Here is a 22,203-nt window from a genome sequence, read left to right on the forward strand (position 1 = left end):
GGTTAGGTTAAAATTAACTGTGCCGCTGACGCGTCGGCCCCGCGCCTCCTCGCCTCTCATTTCGTTGTGTCCGGCGTGCCCGGTGCGTCCCCTGTGGGACGGGGACGGGCTCGGGGCGCCGGACACCGTATAGGGGCGCGCCGGACAAAAAGGGCTTTGGGGGACGCGGCTGGAACGCTTTTTTTGTCCGGCGCGCCCCAAATCCCTTTGGAGGACGGTTTGGGGGACGCGACTGGAGATGCTCTTAGCTCCTATGGTGGATGTGAGTTCAGGGAAAATGGATAGCATACATAAACCTCGTGTAAAATTAATAACAGAAACTGCTATATAGACTGACGTGATAACCAACTACACCACGAAACCTGATTGCTAATATTACTATTTACTTCTATATTACAGAAAGCACTTAGATAGATTTCTGCAACCTCATCCATCAACTGAACCTGAGATTCGATCAAACCAGGAGTGTTTTCTCACAACAGAAACTATTGCTGTTGATAACAATAGAGAGTACTACATCACACACTCATGATAAATCTCCATCAGAGCAAACGAAGAACCAGTGCTGGTTCCAGTACAATACATTTAAATTGAACATCTCCAGTACAATACACCCAATCTCAGCCGACGGCGTGCACCGTGAACACATATAACTTACTAGTTCCGGTACAATACAATAGAATATCTCCGGTTTTAATAATTACCGTTGATTTCAATCAACGCGTAAAGATTTACCAACAAACAATGAATTTGGATCAGTAATGTTCAGTTTAAGGCGAACACAATTGATGACAGACATGGAGAATAAATTCTCTTACATCATACCAGGAACACCTCCGCAAGAAGTTATACATACAAAAACATCATACTAACCTCAGTCGATGGCATGAACCTCATATATATACATAACATATATATGGCTAGTTTCAGTACAATACACTTAAACTGATGGATAAATGATAAATCTTCCAGTACAATACACTTGAACATTTATTTGAGAAATACAAGAAAAATCTCCATAATACTAGTACATGAGGGCATCTCCAACCGGGCGACCCATCCCGCGCCCGCGCGTCCGGATGGGTCGAAACGGACAAAAACGCGGCCCAGCGCGCGGACCCATCCCTAAAACGGATGGCCGCGGCGTCCGGGACGACCCAAACCCGGCCCAAATCTTGGCCGGGTTTGCGTGGCCGCGGACGCGAAAGGCTGGTCGCTCGCGTCCTCCCCTTGTCCGCCCTGGCCCGCCTGTCTGCCACCGAAAACACAAGGCCGCCGCACACATCTCCCCACCCGCTCCGCCGCCACCCACGGACCGGCGATTTCGGAGCGCGTCGACGCCGGCCATCGTCGTCGAGACGCCGGCAAGCGGGCGGAAGCATAGGTCGAGGTCCCGCGCTGCTTTCGCCGCGTCGTAGCAGAGTCGGAGGACGCCGGCGCCGGCGTTGTTGTCCTCTCACCGTCGCGACACCTCCCGCCGTTCGCAGCTGCGCCGTTTCCGCCGGAGGTGAGCCCTCCTGCACCGTGTTTCCAGACCGCAAGTCGGCTGAGACGGCCATGGCTGCAGGTCCCTAGAGAAGCATTTGGATCGCCTCCGCCTGCGAGGTGTTCGTTCAAAAGCTCGAACTAATATGTGTCCCTTTTCAGATCATGGTGGACAGCGACGACGAGTACTACTTCAAGAACTTCATCGACACGTCGTCAGAAGAGGAGTCCGACGACGAATTTTTCACGGATGCTGCGGTGCTCATCCACGAGCACATTGTCTCGCAGATCCCCGTGTTCCGGGGGCGTTGCCGGGCGCGCGGCCGCCTTGGACCGCAAAAGAGAACGCGGCCACGACCAGCTCTACAACGACTACTTCCAACCCAATCCATTGTTCGTGCCGCACTTGTTTCGCCGTCGTTTTCGGATGAACAGGCCGCTGTTCCGCCGGATAATGGATGGCGTCAAGATCTACGACGACTACTTCTGTGCGAAAGTGGATGCACTTGGCAAGGTAGGCCTCTCTTCGTACCAGAAATGCACGGCAGCGATTAGGATGCTCGCATATGGCGTTGCCGGTGATTTCGTAGATGAGTACACGCGCATGAGTGAGTCAACCGGCCTGGAATCGATGTACAGGTTCTGCAGAGCGGTGATCGGTTCGTTCGGAGAACAGTACCTCCGGCAACCAAATGCAGAGGACACAGCTCGTCTGTTGTCGATCAACGCTTCCAGGGGTTTCCTGGGATGCTTGGCAGCATAGACTGCATGCATTGGGAGTGGAAGAACTGCCCCTTTGGTTGGCAGGGGTCATACAGCGGCCATTCTGAGGGGTGCACAGTCATTCTTGAAGCTGTTGCTTCCCATGACACATGGATTTGGCACTCATTCTTCGGAATGGCTGGCTCGCACAATGACATCAATGTCTCTGCAGCGCTCTCCGGTGTTTGATAGGCTAGCGTACGGTCGGTCCCTGATGTGGATTTTGAGATCAATGGCCACCACTACACCAAGGGGTACTACCTTGCTGATGGTATCTATCCACCTTGGGCTACACTAGTGAAGACAATCCGAAACCCCAGCTCAGAGCAGGAGGCAAGGTTTGCCAAAGAGCAGGAGGCAGCCCGGAAAGATGTCGAGCGGGCGTTTGGCATCCTCCAAGCTCGTTGGGCTATCGTCAGACACGGACTGAGATCCGGTGCCTCGCTGAAGACAAGGCATGGATGAACAGTACCGTGCCCCGCTGCCTTTTCTAACTGTTGGATCGAGAACGGATGGCTGGATGAGCGTGAACAGGCGCAGCGCTACAGGACATCTACAGTGCATGTGCCTGCTACAGTCGACGTGCGCAGTGCCTGCTACAGTCGACGTCCACAGTGCCTGCTACAGTAGCTATCCTCAGTGCCAATCTTGTCTATCCATTCTCGATCCAACGGCCAAGACAGCAAGGCACGGTACTGTTCATCCGTGCCTTGCCTTCAGCGAGGCACCGGATCTCAGTCCGTCAGACACCCTGCCAGAGCCTGGGATGTGCAAACTCTGTGGGAGGTGATGACCGCTTGTGTAATCATGCATAACATGATTGTTGAGGTAGAGCGGGATGATTCACTCTTTGATAATGAATGGGACGGCCAAGGAGAGTTGGTTACTCCTCAACGTGCTCCGGCATCATTTCAGGACATTCTTCATGCGCACCATGAAATTCGAGATCTAGCTGTACACAACCAGCTTCAGGCTGATTTGGTCGAGCACATGTGGCAGCATGTAGGCAACAATGCTGCAAACAACAATGATGAAGGAGCCTAGAGCATTTTGTATCGTTTCTTCATTTTATTTGAATAATACTTTATCCTTGATTACATGGACTATGTAATGTATAATACATTTAGAGCATTTCAACTATTTTATATATTTTTTCTATAATTTATTTTGCGTTTTTCTAGTGATTTTACAAGAAAAACATACCATGGGGCGCCGCGACCCAAATCTGGCGCGTTGGGCGCAGCGCGCGACCCAAACGGACGCGCGGACGCGGGGCACCGTCCGCGCGTCCGCTCGGGCACGCAAACGGCCCAAAACGGACGGCCCAGCGCGTCCGTTTGGGTCGCCCGGTTGGAGATGCCCTAAAAGACCACCCAGAGACCCATCAGGGATCCAGAGCCCATGCCGAGGAAAAAGGAAACCATGTCCTCGCTTGCATATATCTCCACTGTTGTCTCCTGGAATTGGCCCAGGCTGTCTCTCAAGCCGACAAACCTGAGTTGTTAATGTTCTAGCTTGACATCCAAAAGTCCAACTAAAACTTAAAAACATGGCTGTGAAATTATTTCTCTCTTTCTAGATTCCGATATTTGTTAGGTGATAGCATCCTGTCTCTGTTATGCTGCCTTTTATAACATGGTGGTGGATGCATCTGTTCATGGATCAAAGGCTATTCATTAATTATCTATCGTGTCCATGGACAGAGAGCAGGTACAGGTTTCATTCCGAGTTAATTTAATCTTCTTCTGACGTTTTGGTGCTCGAGTTTATGAAGCTTCAATTTTAGGGTTTAGTGTCATTGCAAAATACTAGTCCTCATGGAGCTCATTCAGAAGAGATAAATATGGTTAGTTAGAAAAACAATAGAAGTGTGTGTCCCTTATTTTAGAATAGTGCACGTGCACGTAAGCATGTTACAAGCTACTGCCCTAAATTGAACGGTAAGATAGTTCTCCTAGCTAGCATTTACATGTTTCATATGTAAATAAATGTTTTATTACTGCCAAAATATTCAAGTTTCAATTTGGACATAATTATTCCCATTGCACATTAAAGAGCAAAAATGATATATAATAAGTATTCATATTTTTTTCATTGATTGGATTGTCTATTCTGAAGATGGGATTGTCTAATCATCCAGCTATGACTATTTCCACATGACTCCTCCTTCGTTATGGATAAAAATATATCTATAATAAAATTTGAAACAACATTATCCTACCATTATCAGAAAACTATCTTATAGAAATGAAGATTATATGTTAAAGAATCATGTACAGTATTGCTTAAAAAAACTGCACACTTCCTTGGCTATAATTTTAATCTTACTAATGTATATTTTATGGTACTAACAAATATGAAACTTTTGTCCTTTCGAGGAATATAGAATTGGAAGGATACAAAAAAGTGCCCCCTCCAATCCATAATAAGTGTTATGGTTTTATTTCAAATTTGAGCTAAAATCATGACACTTATTATAAATTGGTGGGAGTACAAAAATGATTATCTTGCTTAGAAGTCATATAATTCTTAGTAACATTAAAAATAGGATGCTACTATTACCCGATTACATAAAAAAAACTAGCACAGATCTGATTTTCAGTTCCTAAGCGTGAGTTGTTTTAATTCTATTTTCTTAGCTCGACTTATGATTGATTGAATAATAATAATACTCAAAACTGACTTTACCGAGTTGTACTTGATTTCGATCAGAATGCAAGTAAAAAAAAAAGCATCATAAGACGACCATTGGTATGGAATTAATGTTGTATTATGCACGATGTTGGCTTAGAGGAAACAAATATAGGTCTAAGTACTAGCTAGTGGTGTTAAAAATAATTTGAACCAAAACCGCGAAAATCGGCAAGCATCTGGTAGCGCGTTACATTTTTTTTTCCCTGCTTCAAGCCCGAGTTTGAATGGATTGTGATAAGAACGTTGTTGAACACCTATAGGGTCTCAACTCAAACTCAAAAAAGGACAGGTGCACAGATGGATCCTGATCGAGGGGTGTGGATGAACGTCCATGTCTGTCTCTGAACGATATCGTTCAATGCTATGCTACTTGAACTTGCTTGAGTCAACTTTGTGCGAGAATGTTAGAGCACTGTACATCATAGTTTAAAATAGCCGGCTATAGGCCGCTATAGCATTTCCCGCATGGTGCGGCTAACTGCATTAGCCCGCTAAAAGGTGTCAAATTCCTTAAATAACCGGCTATAGCTAGGCTATAGCCGGGATATAGCTGTTTTGAGAGGCTGCGGCTATATCATGTAGCCGGCTATTTTAAACATTGATGTACATACAAGCACTGATTGGGAGCCAGAGGTTACTTGGTCAGATTCAGCATTGCGGCGGTGAAGGAGAAGGTCTCCACGCATGCATGATAGGTGTGTATGTGCCCCGCGAGAGTATCTTGTGAACCTTGGACTAGCAACCGCATATGTTATCCTCGAGTTCCCGATGTTTCTCAACCCCACAAGTTGAGTTGCTAACATTTTGGGCTCGAGGCCAAAGGCCAGGTCCTCTCTACCGTTTTGCAAAACCCATCTACCGCTACATGGTAGGTAATGGTAACATGTTTGTTTTGCTAGCTACTCCACTATTTATACCATGGTTTGGTTCAATGTGAATGCAGGCCCTTCCACCTTCCTTTCCTCGCTTTAAAACGTCATTGCTCCTCTAAATATTAACCCTCTAGTAAAGTTGGAGATCTCATATTTATGGAGCTCCAACAGATTTGATGGACCTGTTTTTAAAAAATTCAAAAATGTTACTTTCTCTATGTACAGCGAGGACCACGACATTCTCAATTTTCTCTTGAATAAGAAGGCGCAGAAGACCACCCAGAGACCCATCACATAGCCATAACCTGTGCCGAGGGAAAACGAAACCATATCATCGCTTGCATCTTCATGTTGTTCTGGAATTGGCTCAGGCTGTGATGAACATTTCTGAGAGAGATGAGGACCGCACAGGCCTGGGTTGCTCATGTAAATAGATGCCGGGTCTTCAAGTGTTTGCAGTTGATTTCCGGTTGGTATCTTTCCTCTCAGATTGTTGTAGGATAGGTTTAGGCGACTCAATGACGTGAGGGCCGACAAGTTTGAAGGGATTTCACCGGAAAAAATCATTTTGTGATAGGTCGAGTGACTCCACTTGCATTAAGGCGCCAATATTCTCAGGGATTTTTCCGTTGAAGTTGTTCCATGATAAATTCAGGTTCTTCAGTTCTATAAGAGTGCTGATTTCTGCCGGAATCTCTCCGGTAAGATTATTAGAGAATAAATCAAGATTCAGTACATATATGATTTCTCCTGTATATAATCTCTCTTGACCTTTCGTGAGGAGGCTTTTTACGGTACGGACTGGAGAATATTAACTGTCTAGTATGGTAGATCCAATGGTTCAGATTGATCAATACTACTTGATTTGAAGAGTAGTATTTTTTCACCCAAGGGCAGATTTGGTAGGCGCAAAAATACTGACCCATCAAATAAAGGAAACTTTCCTCTGCTTAACACCATCAAATAAAGGAAACTTTCCTCTGCTTAACACATTCCATATTCGATCCATGTATGGGATCTCTTTACGTTCATAGAGAGAGAAAATACTAAACTAGTTTCTTGTTTATCTCTAATAAACGGGGGTGGAGGAAAATTTAAATAGAGTGCCCAAATCTTGATTCAGAACTTAAAAAGTCGTTAATATGTATATACAAAATAACCAGAACGATAATAATTTTCTCAGATAGTAAAACAATGTACTGCTTGTTATTAGAGTAATTTTTTTGCACAGATAGGTTCCGTGGTTTTGGGTGACGAGATCTGATAAATCCTCGGCTGATTGATGATTAGCAAAACAAAATTTATAATACTTCAAAACTCCATTGCATTGAAGATGCAGTTTTGTCTATATGGCAGTGGTATGTTTCGCCGGCTTTTAGACCAGATGGTTCTTGATTTGGGCCACCCTATTTTTTTCTAGTTATTGTATTTCAAATCATGTGATATTTTTCATTTATCTAGACATCCATATGGCTTGTTATATACTATCTATACACTCTTATATCTATCCGGCTATTGTGCCGGAGGCGGCCTCCTACTGAGCCATTGTTGCCGATGCCGAGGTCGACGTAGTTGCATGTCTCGTGCTTCGACCATGCAATGCTGACAGACAAGGGCGCCGCCATCGCTCTCAAGTGGTTGCATGATTCTTCGAGGGCAAGCATGAGCTCTGGATTGTAGTCGGGGTTGTCTGGACGCTCCGCTTGCCATCGCCCCGTCACCGTATTAATCAAAATTGGCCAGCACTAGATTAGGATGACCAAGTGCCATACCAATGATATGGTTGGTCCGTATGTCGGTAAATGATGTGGCGTCGACAACGAATTATGTTCGGCGCTCGCATAACACGCGATTGGGGCCACTGCTGGTATGGTCTTAGGAATAAGAAAAAAGCATCTCATGAAGAGATAAATTTCGGTACCGACCAAAATTGCCAAAATTTTGGTGATTTCGAAAAAACATTTTGGATTTCGGTATTTAAAATTCGAACGGAATTTATCCAAAATTTACATAATTTCCTCGAATTATTTCAAATAAATGATGCTTGATAGCAGTTGCGGCCTTGGAGTATCTACTAAAGACAGTACATAAAAATCGACTGCTATCTTTGGCTGAACCCAAGTGTCAGAACAGGATCACCATACATCCAGAAAATGGTCACATTATTTTTTGTGCATGTGTACGGTTAAAATCTTGTGGACAAAATTATTCGTCCTGGACTAAATAGAGTCAATGCATCCTTCCTAAGTATCATGGAAATATTAACTGTAACGTGGCACTGATTGTGGTAACAAATCAACCTAAATCTATGTCATGATTTTCATATCGCATGAATTTCTCAAAATACCCCTCAAAATACTACTACTCCATAGGACTAGTAAATTGTACCGTAAAAATCCTCTTCGTGAGTACCGTCAAATCCAAAACCAGTTGGAGATATCGAGAGACTTAAGTTTATTCAAATCCAAAACCAGTTGGGCGCGCTGTGCTGATAGAAGTCATTGCCCAAAAGGTTGAGTGTTTCAAGAGCTGTCAGATTTGAGAGCTGAAGAGATTCAGGGCTACTTGTAAGCTGGCACCCTTGAAGACGAAGAACTTCCAGAGTTAGAACAATTGTACTAAAGTTCAAATAGGACATATCCAGCTGCTCAAGAGAACTTAACTGTGACAACCATGTGATATCCCTGGAGTATGAGGCGTCCTTAAGATTTAAGTATTGTAAGTTGGAGAGATTACCCAGCTACGGTGGTATACTTCCAATAAAGCCTGAGCTCGATAGATCGAGATATCTCAACTTATAGAGAGAACCCATAAACTCTGGTATTTGTATCTTGCCAAATCTGTTACAGCTGAGGTCGAGATACCGTAGATGTTGTAAACCAAGCAACGAGGAGCTTATGTTGCCTGCTAGCACCTGCTTACTCCCACCGCCAATTCCGCAAGCCATGCCTCAGAGATGGAGCTTGATAACATGGCCAGTTGTGAACCAAGGCATAGCCTGGTGGCAGTGAGCTGCTGATAGCTCCCAGCCCGCCTGAGTTCGAGTGTCCGTACTCGCATTCTCGGTGTTGTGCACATAATTACCGCTATCAATACACACGGCCAATCATTTTTTTTTTATAACATGGCCAGTTCTGTTGCTGCAATAGACGCCCTTCCATAGGCAGCAGTCATCACCCTTCCATAGACTGTTGGATCTTCAGGGACTGCAAGATCAGCCCTGAAACTGAGAAGGGCTGACAGCTCTTCGGCAATACAGCTAGTGAGCGTACCGTTTGGATGCAGGGAAACCCTGGTGCTCTTGGCTTGAGTGAACACGAGCAAGGCTATGATTATTTGGATGCAGGAGAACTGAAGCGTGTCCATGAGTGCTTTTGCCATGGGTATATGTTCTTGGTGTATGAAATTCCATGTATGCACGATATACCAAGCCTTGGAGTATTTTTTTTTTGTGTTGTGTCATTTTCCTTCTGATCAAAGTACAGGAGGAGATTGGTTAATTAGTTTAATGATTTTGTGATGGTGACCTCTTGCAGCGGGTGCATGCAGGTGACATGTGGCACTCTGGCTGCAGGCACGTTAGTTGTAAGCTTGGTGGTTAGCTTTGATTAGATAATGTAGACAATTGAACTACCCTAGTTACCTAATTGGTCAGTAACCACCACTCTTAGAAGTCAGAATGCCCTTTTGAAACAGATGAACTTTTTTTTTGTCATAACTATTAACAGCAAGGGCCAATTTGAGAATGAGTACACAAGAGTCAAGACAAGTCGCAGCTGTCTCCCTGTCTATATATCTGGAGAAACAAACTGCAAGTGGTAGTAGAAAATGCAGTGGATTCTACGAATGATAAATTCAGATCTATGCCTTGATCATGCTTACCCTAAAAAAAGTATTTTTTTTTTATAGAAAACAGCCACCGGCAATTGCCTCTGTCCGTGTATGTCCTTGGTCCCTCAAATGTTAGCAGAGTTCGCTGCTAGCCCCCGTAACTCAAGTGTCCGGAGAGTGGAGCATGGATTGACTACAATGGTGGCGCTGAGTGGAGTTTTTCCACAACTATGGAATGTTAATATTTTGGTTAGAAATCCTCAATGTGAAGAAATAGTACCTATTAACGTTCATGTATGTGTTTATTTATATAGAATAAATGATGAATTCAATTGATAATAGATCCCACCTAGCTTACAAATTAAGCTCCAATCTTGAGGGTGAACCCAATCCCTCTGTTGTGGGTATACTTAATGGGTATATCAACGGCATGGCCCAGATCCGGCAAGTCCGGGTGGCCCATAGATGGTGGTGAGGCATGTGGCCCATCGGGCGGCCCAGTTGCTGTAGATCCTGAAGGATGAAGTTCAGCCCAGGAACAGGAAGCCGGATCTCAACCGACCTACGAAGGAGGCCGGATCCGTGACAGCCCATGAAGTATCCGGATCCAGCACGTACCGGAGGAAGGCGGATCCTTGACGTACACGGCAAGATATTGTACCGTAGTTAGGCAACTTGTATTCCGGCTAGGACTCTCCATGTAAACCCTAGATCCGTGCGCCTTTATAAGCCGGATCCCGGGAGCCCTAGAGGCACAACCACAACTCATTGTAACAACGCGAAGCGCCCGGATAATTCCGGACAAGCAGCAGTAGGCCCTGTCATCGTGCAGGTGTTCCGAAGCTGGGTAACTCGCGTACCACCGTCCCGTGTGCACTCCACCCTATGGCCCCTACTTCTTCTCCCCCTCGTGAGGATCCCTCCTCCGAGGTACCGTCGATTAGGCAACGACAGTTGGCGCCCACCGTGGGGCCTGCGGCGTCTGGAGGCCGGAACCGGGAGGGTTCCGCCATGGGAAGCTACGACGACACCATCGGCTGTGGGGCGTGTCCTTTACGCCGGAAATCTGCCGATCGTCCCCCGGATGAGTGTTGGATTCCGGCTAAAACCGACCCCGTCAAGCTCTCCATCGTCCCGGTTGGCGGCATACACATCTTCATCGGGGAAACCGTCGATTCCGACGGAAACCCGCCGGTAAGTAGCGCCGACGCGACCGCCGCTGAGCAGGACGCAGTCGCGAAGATCCGATCTGAGACGCAGGAACTTCCTAGTGAAGATTCCGCCTTAGATCTGAAAAAATCAAAACCCACCCAATCCGCCCCTGAGCAGGAAATAACGGTGGAAGACCAATGCAGATCCGCCTAGGTCTCCCAGGTGTTAGAGAAGCAAAGGTGTCACTTCGTACACTTCTTGGCCCATACCGCCGGAACCGCCCCTCATGAAGCCGGAGCTGGTCCCGAGCAGGTCGAGGCCCCGGAAAACAACGCTGCTCCGGATCAGCAAGAGGCTGTCGGAGAAAGCGAAACTCCGGTTGAAGAGTCGATTTTGGGAAATCTAAGCCCAATCTCCGGAGACACCCAGTCCATGGACACTGCAGAGTTTGATCGCAAGGTGACGGAACTCGGATACGGTGAACAGCTTGAAGTCGATTCCGTCCAGCCAAAGCAGGTACTTGCAACTGTAGCGGCGCTCGGAGAAGACGGATCAGAAGAGGCAGGCACTCAATCTGACCCCCAGCCATCCCACCACGGATCTCCGATGTCACGGGAGCGGCCCCGTAGGGATTTTTCCTCAGAGAGCCTCCTGTCGCCTGAAGAGATAGTTGCACAAGCACGCATGGATTTGGTCGCAAGGTCAGACGTCCTCAACAAGCCAATAACCCCTGGCGACGCCGCAGATCCGGAGGCTTTAGAGGCCACTAGAAAGGAGATGCTGGCCACAGCCAAAAAGTTTGCCAACACCGCAGCTGCTATATTGGATGAGAGGGAAGAAGGCTGCACGGACCATGGATCGCTTTGAAAGACGAGGATCGCGAAATCACCGCAACACTCGAGCAAGTCAAGAGTATGAGAAAGGAGTGGGAGGTGAAAATGACCTACGCACGGAGCGGAGGCTGATAGAATCGTCAGAGAAGCAATCCCTCCCCGCAGGATCAACTTCGCAACCCCTGCCGAACAGCAGCCGCTCGCCACCCCAAAGGACAATATGACGAAAGCTGCAGAAATTCTGAAGAAAAGTGACGAGGAGATTGACATCAACTACTTACGCACGCTCGTCGCTTCAGCGGTTAAACAGCAGAGCAAGGCAGACACTTCGCGCAAGTTGGAATCTAACCCGGAGCATTGCGTCTCCACAACAATCGCCATCGAGATGACGAGTCGCGAACCGGATCCTCGGAACGCAGAAGGAAAGCCAGGGAACACCCAAATCCGATCCCCGTACCATCAAAGACGCCACCGTCAGATCCGAGAAAGGGAAAGGATGCAATGTACTACGGACGAGACAAGTACCGCAACGCCTCTCCTCCGCCTAATGGTTACCCGCGTCCCCCTCGTCGCCGTAGTCCAGCCGGAAACACCAGGCCTCAAGGGCATGGTGGAATTGTTATCCGCGACATCATGCTGCCCTCCGGAAACCGGAACAGGGAGCGCACGCCGGAACCTCGCCGGAATCAGGACAACGATCGTGAGCCCGAGCCTAGGAGGAGCCGGAATGAGGAGCGCGACCCGGAGCCCCGCCGGAGCCGGAACGACCGTGGCAGCCAGCGTCACGGCGAAGGCAGCCACAGGAGCCGGAGCCAGCACCGGGAGGGCCGGGGAGAATCTGGAGGCGGAAGCAAGAGGTCGGATCGGCCCCCTCGCAGGTCTCCCTCACCACCACCTAGCGGTGGCGGCGGAGGTGGAGGCGGAGGCGGTGGCCGGAGATCTCGCTCTCGCTCACAGTCCCCCCATCACGGCTCGCGCGACGCGCGGGAACGCCTCAACGAATACAGAACCGACTACATCGGACCAAAGTGCTTTGGCAGGATGATTCGAGAGGAACCAAAGCCAAGGAGCTCCCTCAAGCTACCCGGAAATCTGAAGCATTATGATGGCACCGAAAGGCCGGATACCTGGATTGAGGATTACTATAACGCGAGTAACCTTTGCCGGAGGAACCCCTAATATCGCCTGCCGCATGCTCCGAGTTGTACCTTGTAGGACCAGCCCGGATCCGGCTCGGCGACCTCGAGAAAAACTCTATCTTTTCTTGGTTCGACCTGAAGACCGCTTTTGAGAAACACTTCAGAGGCACCTACAAAAGACCTGCCACGGCAAGCGACTTACAAGCTTGTATCCAGAAGAAGGGAGAATCCTCGAGAAACTTCCTCACACGATGGTTGGCATGCAGGAACGAATGCGAAAACATCGACCACACCACTGCCATGTACGCCTTCATTGGTGGACTGCAGAGAGGAGGATTGCTGAGGCATAAGCTTACATGTTTGGCTAACGCCAACAAACTGACTTTGGATGAGATGATCTCCATTGCCAGTGATCACACTGCCGCCGATGACGACGCAAGCGGTGATATCGCAGCTACAGCAATCCCCCTGCACCAACAAAAGAAGAACCGTGATAACGGTAACAACAGCGGCCACAAACGCAAAAACCCTGATGACCAGAAGAGTGGCGGATCCGACATGGTCGCCATGGCGTTCCAACGCGGAGGTTCAGGAGGCGGAAGAGGACGCGGCCGCGGAGGCGGAGCCGGCGGGGGTCGGCCAGCATGGCACTGAGGTCACCGCTGGCGGATCCCGCGCCCCGCAAACCTACGAGGAGTACAGAGACATGCTCTGCCTGGCCCACTTGGATCCGGCTACAGGGAAGTCCACTCACACCAACCGCAACTGCAAGTGGGTCAACGACCTAAAGAACGACCCGGAGGCAGGATACAAGCGAGCCCGGAAGCACCGCCCACGCGGCAAAGGAGGCAAGGGCAAGAACAAGGACAAGGAGGAGGACAGTTCCGAGGCGATGGACGAGGATGATAACTCGCCGGATCCCAAAGCCGGATCCGCGAGTAAATCCAACCCCTTCGAGAAAAAGAGCGTGGGGGCTTACCACACCTTCCTCGGAACCCCCACGATCCAGCGCTACAAAATCAGCTACCCGGATCCTGAACGCCACGGTTCCGGGCCGTGCCGCGATATGTCGGTGGTCGGAAGTTCCGTGCACATTTGACAGGGAGGATCATCCCGCCATTGTGCCAAAAGAATACCACGCCTTGGTTGTGAGTCCCCGCATAGACGGGTATGACTTCTCCAAGTGCCTCATGGATGGCGGGGCCAGCTTGAACATCATGTACCTGGAGACTCTGGAGCGGATGAACCTCACCAAGGAACAGCTCAAACACAGCAACACTGAGTTTCACGGCGTAGTTCCGGGTAAAAAGGCGAACTCCCTTGGCAGCATCACACTTCCCGTGGCTTTCGGCGATGTTCATAATTTCCGCGAAGAAAAGATCACGTTTGAAGTTGTGCCCTTCAAGAGCTCCTACCACGTCATCTTCGGCAGGCCCACCTACCACAAGTTCCACGCAAGAGCGTGCTATATCTACAACAAGCTCAAGATGCCAGGTCCCAACGGTATGATTACCATATCCGGAGACTACAAAAAGGCTCACGAGTGCGAGTTGGGCGAAGCCGCCTTCGCAGAGTCTGTCATATCCGGAGAAGAGCTGAAAGGCTACAGGGCCGCGGTGGATCCGGCCGAGATGCAAACCACCAAGAAGCGGATCTCCGAACAGAAAAACTCCTTCAGGGCCGCGATAGAGACCAAGAAGGTCAACTTCAAGGAAGACGACCCTAGCAAGCAAGTTTCAATCGGAGCCAACATGGACCCCAAATAGGAAAGCGCGCTCGTCGAGTTCCTCCGCGCTAACATGGATATCTTCGCATGGCAACCTTCTGACATGTCCGGAGTACCTAGGGAACTCGCCGAGCACTACCTCAACATAAATCCGGGGGCTAAACCGGTGAAGCAAGCTATGCGACGCTTTGGAGATAAGAAGCGCCGCGCCATAGGAATGGAATTAGCAAAGTTACTAGAAGCAGGTTTTGTAATAGAAGTTATCCACACCGATTGGGTCGCGAATCCCGTCCTTGTACCCAAAAAGAACACCGAAATACTAAGAATGTGCATCGATTACTACGGCTTGAACAAGCATTGCCCGAAGGATCCGTTCCCCTTGCCGCGAATTGACCAAGTCATTGATTCGACGGCGGGGGCGGAACTTCTGTGTTTTCTTGATGCGTATTCCGGGTACCATCAGATCCGGATGAAGGAATCCGACCAAAAGGCGACTTCATTAATTACCCCGTTTGGTACTTACTGCTATGTTACTATGCCTTTTGGTTTGAAAAACGCAGGTGCCACCTACCAACGTACGATGCAGCGGTGCCTGAAGGACCAAATTGGCCGGAACGTGCACGCCTACGTCGACGACATCGCGGTCATGACCCGGAAAGGATCCGACTTGATCAGCGACCTCACAGAAACCTTTGAGAATCTCCGTCGGTACAAGATGATGTTGAATCCGGCTGAAGTGCGTCTTTGGCGTGCCAGCCGGAAAACTCCTTGGCTTCATAGTCTCTCACGGAGGCATGGAGGTTAGCCGGAAAAGATCAAGGCAATCCTGTGTATCAAACGGCCAACTTGTCTCAAAGATGTGCAACGACTAACTCGGTTGTGTCGCAGCAATCGGTAGGTTTGTTAGCCGTCTTGGCGAGAAGGCGCTACCTCTGTACAAGTTGTTGAAGAAAACGGACAAATTTGTCCGGGACGACGCTAGTTGACGCAGCTCTTCGAGGGTTGAAGGAAATACTTACCTCCCCACCTATCTTGGCAGCCCCAGCAGAGTCAGAGCCAATGCTCCTTTATCTGGCAGCCACCAACAAAGTCATCAGCCTCGTCATCGTGGTGGAGCGAAAGGAAGAAGGTCATGAATACGACATACAAAGACCTGTCTACTACATAAGCGAGGTGCTGACGGAGTCAAAGCAAAGATACCCTCACTTTCAGAAGCTAGCTTATGGAGTTTTCCTAGGCAGCCGGAAGCTGAGACACTACTTCCAAGAGCACCCGTAACAGTTGTGAGCAAGGCTCCGCTGTCAACAATTCTCAACAACGCTGACGCAACAGGACGGACGGCTAAATGGGGCATTGAATTATCCGCCTTCGACATCGCTTACAAGCCAAGGACTGCGGTCAAATCCCAAGTCTTGGCAGATTTCGTTGCAGATTGGACAGAAGCTCCGGATGCAAGTCTGGAGCCGGAACCAGAGACATGGGTTATGCACTTCGATGGATCCAAGCAGCATCAAGGCTCAGGAGCCGGAGTCACCCTGAAGTCCCCTACCGGAGAAGAACTGCAGTATGTTCTGCAGATCCACTTCGAAGCTACAAACAACATGGCGGAGTACGAGGCTCTACTACACGGATTGCGCATCGCTAAGGAAATAGGGATCAAGCACATCATCTATTGCGGAGATTCCGACCTCGTGGCACAGCAAGTAGCCGGAACCTGTAACGCCAGAAATTCCGTCATGGCGGCTTACAGAGACGAAGTTGACGAGATCGCCAAGTGCTTTCTAGGATACGAAGTCAAGTATGTCCGGAGAGACGACAATACAGCGCGAGATATGCTATCCAAGCTCGGATCCGGCGAGAAAGCCAATTCCGCCTGGAATTTTCCTAGAGCATCTCCGGATACCCTCGGTGAAGGGCGCTAACCCGGAAAACCCGAAGTGGCGGTGTCTCCGGCCGGAGAGGTATTGGCTACCATTCCGGCTTGGACACAGCCTTTCTCGGACTACCTCATCGATCGAAGTTGCCGGAGGACGAGGTCCTCGCGCGCCGGATCATCGAACGAGCACGATCCTACACAATTGTTGATGGACAGCTCTACAAACGAAGCGCAACGGGGGTGTTTCTCAAATGCGTCTCCAATCAAGATGGCATTGAAAATCCTCGGAGAGATCCACGCGGGGACTGCGGGCACCATGCCGCTCCCGGGTCACTCGTTGCAAAAGCTTTTCGGCTAGGCTTTTATTGGCTCACGGCTAAAGAAGATGCCGACAAGATAGTCAAGACCTGCCGAGGTTGTCGGTACTACGCTACTCAACCAAACGCTCCAGCCCAAGAGCTGAAGACCATACCTATCACCCGGCCATTTGCGGTCCGGGGGCTCGATATGGTTGGTAAGTTAAAAGATCATCTCTCGGCGGTTTTGAATACCTATTGGTCGATGTTGACAAGTTCAGCAAGTGGATCGAGGCAAAGCCAGTGAGAAAAGCCGACGGTGCTACGGCACTAAAATTTGTCTGCAGCCTCGTGATGAGATTCGGCATCCCACACAGCATAATCACAGATAATGGCACAAACTTCGCCCAAGGAGAATTGAAGGATTATTGTGAGACAATGGGGATTCGATTGGACCTTGCATCTGTGGCTCACCCACAATCCAATGGTCAAGTTGAAAGAGCTAACGGTCTAATATTATCAGGAATCAAGCCACGCCTTGAAGAACCGCTGCGACGAGCAGCTGGAGCTTGGGCCGACGAACTAGACGCTGTCTTGTGGAGTTTGCGAACTACCCCTAACAGGTCAACAGGGTTTACCCCATTCTTCCTGGTATACGGATCCGAAGCCGTGATTCCCTCCGACATCATCCACGATTCACCGCGAGTTTCCGCCTATAATGAAGAAACAGTTGACGAGGCCAGACAGCTATCTGTGGACCTGATCGAAGAAGCTCGGAATTTAGCTGACCAGCGCTCCGCCATCTACCAGCAGAAACTCCGACGTTATCACAGTCGTCGAGTCCGGAATCGCTCGTTCATGGCCGGAGACCTGGTTCTCCGCCTTCGCCAGGTGAAAGATCACAAGCTGCAATCTCCATGGGAAGGACCCTTCGTCGTTAGCAAAGTGCTTCACAACGGATCGTACTACCTTGTTGATTTCCGAGAGGCTGAGGGACAGACCTGCTAATTGGCGCCGGAAACGCAAGCGTGAGGATCCGGATGATATCTACGACGAAACAGATCGCCCTTGGAACATTGCACAGCTACGTCCTTTCCACACTTAGCATAGAATTGCATACCTTGTAACAATATTATACATGATCAATGAAATAAAGCTTTTGGTTCACTCTATGAGTCATTTACCTCCTTTACTTGTTCATTTTTTAGATCGTGTATGTTTTCCGACTAAAACCGCGAGCTGGATATTTCCGCCTAGGCGTGTATGAAAGTTGTGATTTTCAAAATCGTCCTTTAGGACGTAAGCTTAAGTTTTCCGGTTAAATTGTTATCTCGTTGCGAACTCGTGGATTCCTAGTAGCGATTTCCGGCACCTATGTCTCGGGGGCTTGTTTCCGCGGTTATGGACGGATTGCCATTGGGCTTCGTCGCCGCTGGCGAGCGTTTCCGGTTAAGGTCTTCCGGCTCGCGGAAGGTCAAGCGGGCAAGCCGGAAAACAGTAAAATCAGCACTTGCTTTTCAAACATAAAACGAAACATGCGAATAATTTTAGCGAATAGCAGGATAAGTGTTTCCGCCCCATGCATAATCGTTTCGTTTCCTAGCTACTTAAGAATTTAAAGTCTTATTACAAACCCACTTTGGGGCCAAAATGATGCATTGTTTTTCCCGCAGGAATAAGAAGTTCTCATTCCCCCTTGGCCGGAGAAGTCTTGCCTTCTGGATCTTCTTTCTCGGCATCTTCGGCCGGAGACGACACGTCTTCATCACTTTTTTCTTCTGCAGCTGCAGCGCTGGTCTTGGGTTCCTCTTGGGGAGCGCCCTTGGAGCTGGTCCAGGTGAAGCCGGGAGCCGGATTCCGCAGGGCGTGCTTCCGCGTCGAGCTTCGCTTGAAGTTCCGCTTCCAGGGGTTCGTCCGCAGGAAGCACGAACTTGTCGTAGAATTCGTCATGTCGGATCCTGCGCGCGATGCGGGTGTCGTAGCCGTTTACTGCGTCTAAGAGTGCATTGACATCCGCGTCCGAGGGAACTGTGGCGGTCACCTGATCGAGATCAAGCTCCGGGTTGTGCGCCAAGCACATGGTCAAGGCCATCGCAGCTGCGCCTCGGGCGGATGATGCTTGAAGATCCTTCACCAGCTCCGGCAGAACGTCCATCTTTCCAACAAGCTTGCGAACGTCGCAAGTGCGACTCCTCTTGATGGATAGGTTATAGCATATCTTGCGGGAGGCGGAGATGAGATCTTTGCGATCATCGCACGCAAGTTGAAGAAGGTCATCCCGCGGGAACAAATTCCGGCGCTCTTCCGGATACCCAAGCGGCTCTGCATAAAACAGTCAGGATATAAGCATACAATTTGAGCATAAAGGAAAAAGTCGGAGCATCTGGACAAGGTTTCAGTATAAGTACCCAAGATGTTCTCATTGAGCAAATCCCAGTGCTGCTCCGCGGTCTCCATATACTTCCGGAGTCCATTGAGCTCTTTTTGCTGCCTTTTGATGGTCTCGCTTGTCAACATTTTTCTTCAATATCAGCTCGCCCTTTTCCCCGATGAACTCGGAGTTTTTCTCCGCCGGATGCTTCTCGGCTCTGTTCCCTCTTTAGTTCCGCCTCCTTTAGTTTCGTTTCCGGATCTTGGTACGAGGAGCGCAGGTTCTCAAGTTCGGATGAGGCTGTAGCAAGGGAAGAGGATGCGCCTATAATAAAGTAAGTTAAAAACAAGTTCAAAGTCGGAATATGACTAATGACGAATGAGACGGAAACCAACCTTGGGCATCCGCCAGTTGTTTCGACAGTTCCGCATTCTCATTTTTCAGAGTCCGGATATTTTCCGCCTGACTCAGAGTAACGCGGCGCTGCAGGGCAATGTTCTTGTGAAGCTCGTAATGCAGCGCCTGCTGTTCCTGTAAAACATAAACAGTGCAGGAGTAAAAATTCCGCCTGTAGCAGTGGTTTCTTTCAAAGCATCATTGCCGGAATCTTTCCGCCATAATGCTTGGGGGCTACTGGTCCAGTTTAAAAACTTTCCCGGAAGTAATTTTTCTCTACATACATGCTTGGGGGCTACTGGGGAGTACCTTTTGCTTGCAGATGAGCTTGTCGAAGAATTGGCCGACATCCTTCTTAAAATCTTGGATCTCCGATGTCGCGGAATCAGGTTTCCCCCAGGCGTTGTTCAGCATGGCGTTGAGCAGGTCTTGTTCAAGCTCCCATTTCTCCGCCTCGGACAGCTTGTTGAAAAACTTGGTAGCATACGCCTTGGGGGTGGAAGTGATGTCAGCCGGATCTCCAAAGTTCTTCGGAAAAACGACGATGTCGCCAGCGCCGTCTCCGGCCTTCTCAGAAGAAGTGACTTCAGCCTCTCCTTGGCCTTGTTCTTCCGCATCTTCTTGGGCAGGGCCTTTGGCCGCTGGATCTTCTCCACCTACCTTCTCGCTGCTAACCGGAATTATTTCCGGTGGAGTGTTTGCGGCAGGAGGGGGAGACGGATCAGCCTGAGGGGAGATGGCTGAGGAGTAGGATGAGAGGCACTTGGCGGAGCTGGAGTAGCAGGGCCGACTGCCGGAGATTTCTTCATGTACTTAGTAATGGGCTCTTGGCTGGCGGTTCGCGTAGCGGTGGTACTCGGATTTCTGTAAACAAGTGAAAGGGGTGGAATAAGAAATAATTTCGCCAACATAAAGGTGCACCATATTCGGAAACTTACGAGGCGCCGGGGATGATGGGGCGCGTGCGTTTGCCAGCTGTTTCCAGCATTTTCAGGCGTGCACGTTCCGCTTTCCTCGAGTCTAGCGGAGGTGGCTTTACGGTTCTTGACTTCTTGGCGGAGGCCTCGCAGCTAGCTCCGGCCTCTGAGCCGGAAGCTTTGGCGCGGGGACGCTTCGAAGGACGAGGGGCCGCCTTGCGGGGTGCCTATTCCTCTTCCTCCTCATCGTCATCCGGAACCTCCTCCGCCGCGTCGCCACTGACGGGAACACGAATGATGGTGCGGAAGTTTTCCTCCGCCAAAGTGTTGAGCTGGGAGGAACATGCATAAAAGTTAAAGTTAATATCCAAAAAACTTGTGAAGTTTGAAGCAACGAAAAGAACAGAGCTTACCGGAGGACACTGGTCGTGTGTATAAATGTCCTTGGTCAGTTCCGGGACCTGTTGGCCCCTGGAAATCTTCACTAGAGTCTTGAACCTTCTCTTCAGGGAGTCGGCCGGAAGATCATGGCGGGTAACCCGGAGGAGATCGTCCGCCCCGGTATAAGCGCACATCAAGCGTGCGTTGTGGCGCGAGGGCTGGATCCTCCGAGAGAACCGAGCTAAGTGTGAGCTGGGATCCGGTCGGTCCGTCGTGGACTAGCCGGGGAGATTCTCCGCGCTGCTTTCTCCAGGATTGGGGTTTGGGCGAGCGAAGGAATGAAGCTCCAGCTTGCGAGTTCTTCCGGAGGCTTGTTGATAAACTGGGGGAGGCCTTCATGGACCTTCGGAACTGAAGCGTTCTTCTCATAGAACCATCCGGCGTTCCGAGCACGGGACGGATTCATGCGAGTCGTGGGGAGGATACATACGGCTAGTGCGGAGCATAAACGTCATGCTCCCACAGTTCACCATTGCTTTGTCCTTGGTTTCTTTCTTCACCCGGAAGAAGAACTGCCATAGTTTGATATCTGGTCGGATCCCAAGGTGCCCTTCGCAGAGAGTCACGAAGTTGGACAGGAGGAGGTATGAGTTCGGGCAGATGTTGTGGGGCTGGAGCCCGTATGTGTTGAGAACGGAGAGAAAGAATTCCGAACAGGGAAGTGAAAGTCCGCGTTCCACCCAAGCCTTGGTCATAACGATTTCTCCGGCTTCAGGCTTGGGGACGTCGGAGTCACGAGTGAAACTCCAGTGAGAGGAGATCATGCCCTCGTTCTGGAGCTCTCTAAGCTCCACATCGGTGGTTGCGCAAGGCCACCACTGACCCCGCTCTCCTTCCCGGATCCGGGCCTTGGATGCCTTCTTGTTTTCCGTCTCCTGTACTTTGGCTGCCATCCTAGCTTGTCCCTCGAGTTCTTCTTGAAGCTCTTTGAGGAGGGGATCCGGCTTGGCGCGGTGCTTGGAAGATGCGGAAAATGGTTGAGCTAGCTCGATGTCGGAAACATATGGTGGTAGGAATGCTATGGGATCCGGACATATTGGTTCTACTTGGATTGGGATCCGGGCTACTCGGAGAGCTACCGATACGATGCGATGAATCAAGTGGCATGCTTCCGGCTGCGCCCATACAAATTGTTTGAGTACCCGGATCACTTAATCTATCTTCTACACTAAGTCTATCTTCTACAAGGCCGGCGCACTTACCGCTAATGGCGCGGTGGCTCGACGGAGCTCCGGTGAAGACGAGGTCGCCAAACTTGAGGAGAACTGCCTCGCGAAGACCACGAATCGGCGGCGGGGAGGAAATCCTGTTCAACCGCAGGAATCTTGGCGCGAGGGGAGGCTTGGACTGGCGGCGCGTGGAGCTCACCGTGGCGAAGTTCGCCGGAGTCGAGATCTGTTGGGCGGCGCGGC

Source organism: Lolium rigidum, chromosome 2 (genome assembly GCF_022539505.1).
Source record: "Lolium rigidum isolate FL_2022 chromosome 2, APGP_CSIRO_Lrig_0.1, whole genome shotgun sequence".
Classification (NCBI taxonomy): Eukaryota; Viridiplantae; Streptophyta; class Magnoliopsida; order Poales; family Poaceae; genus Lolium; species Lolium rigidum.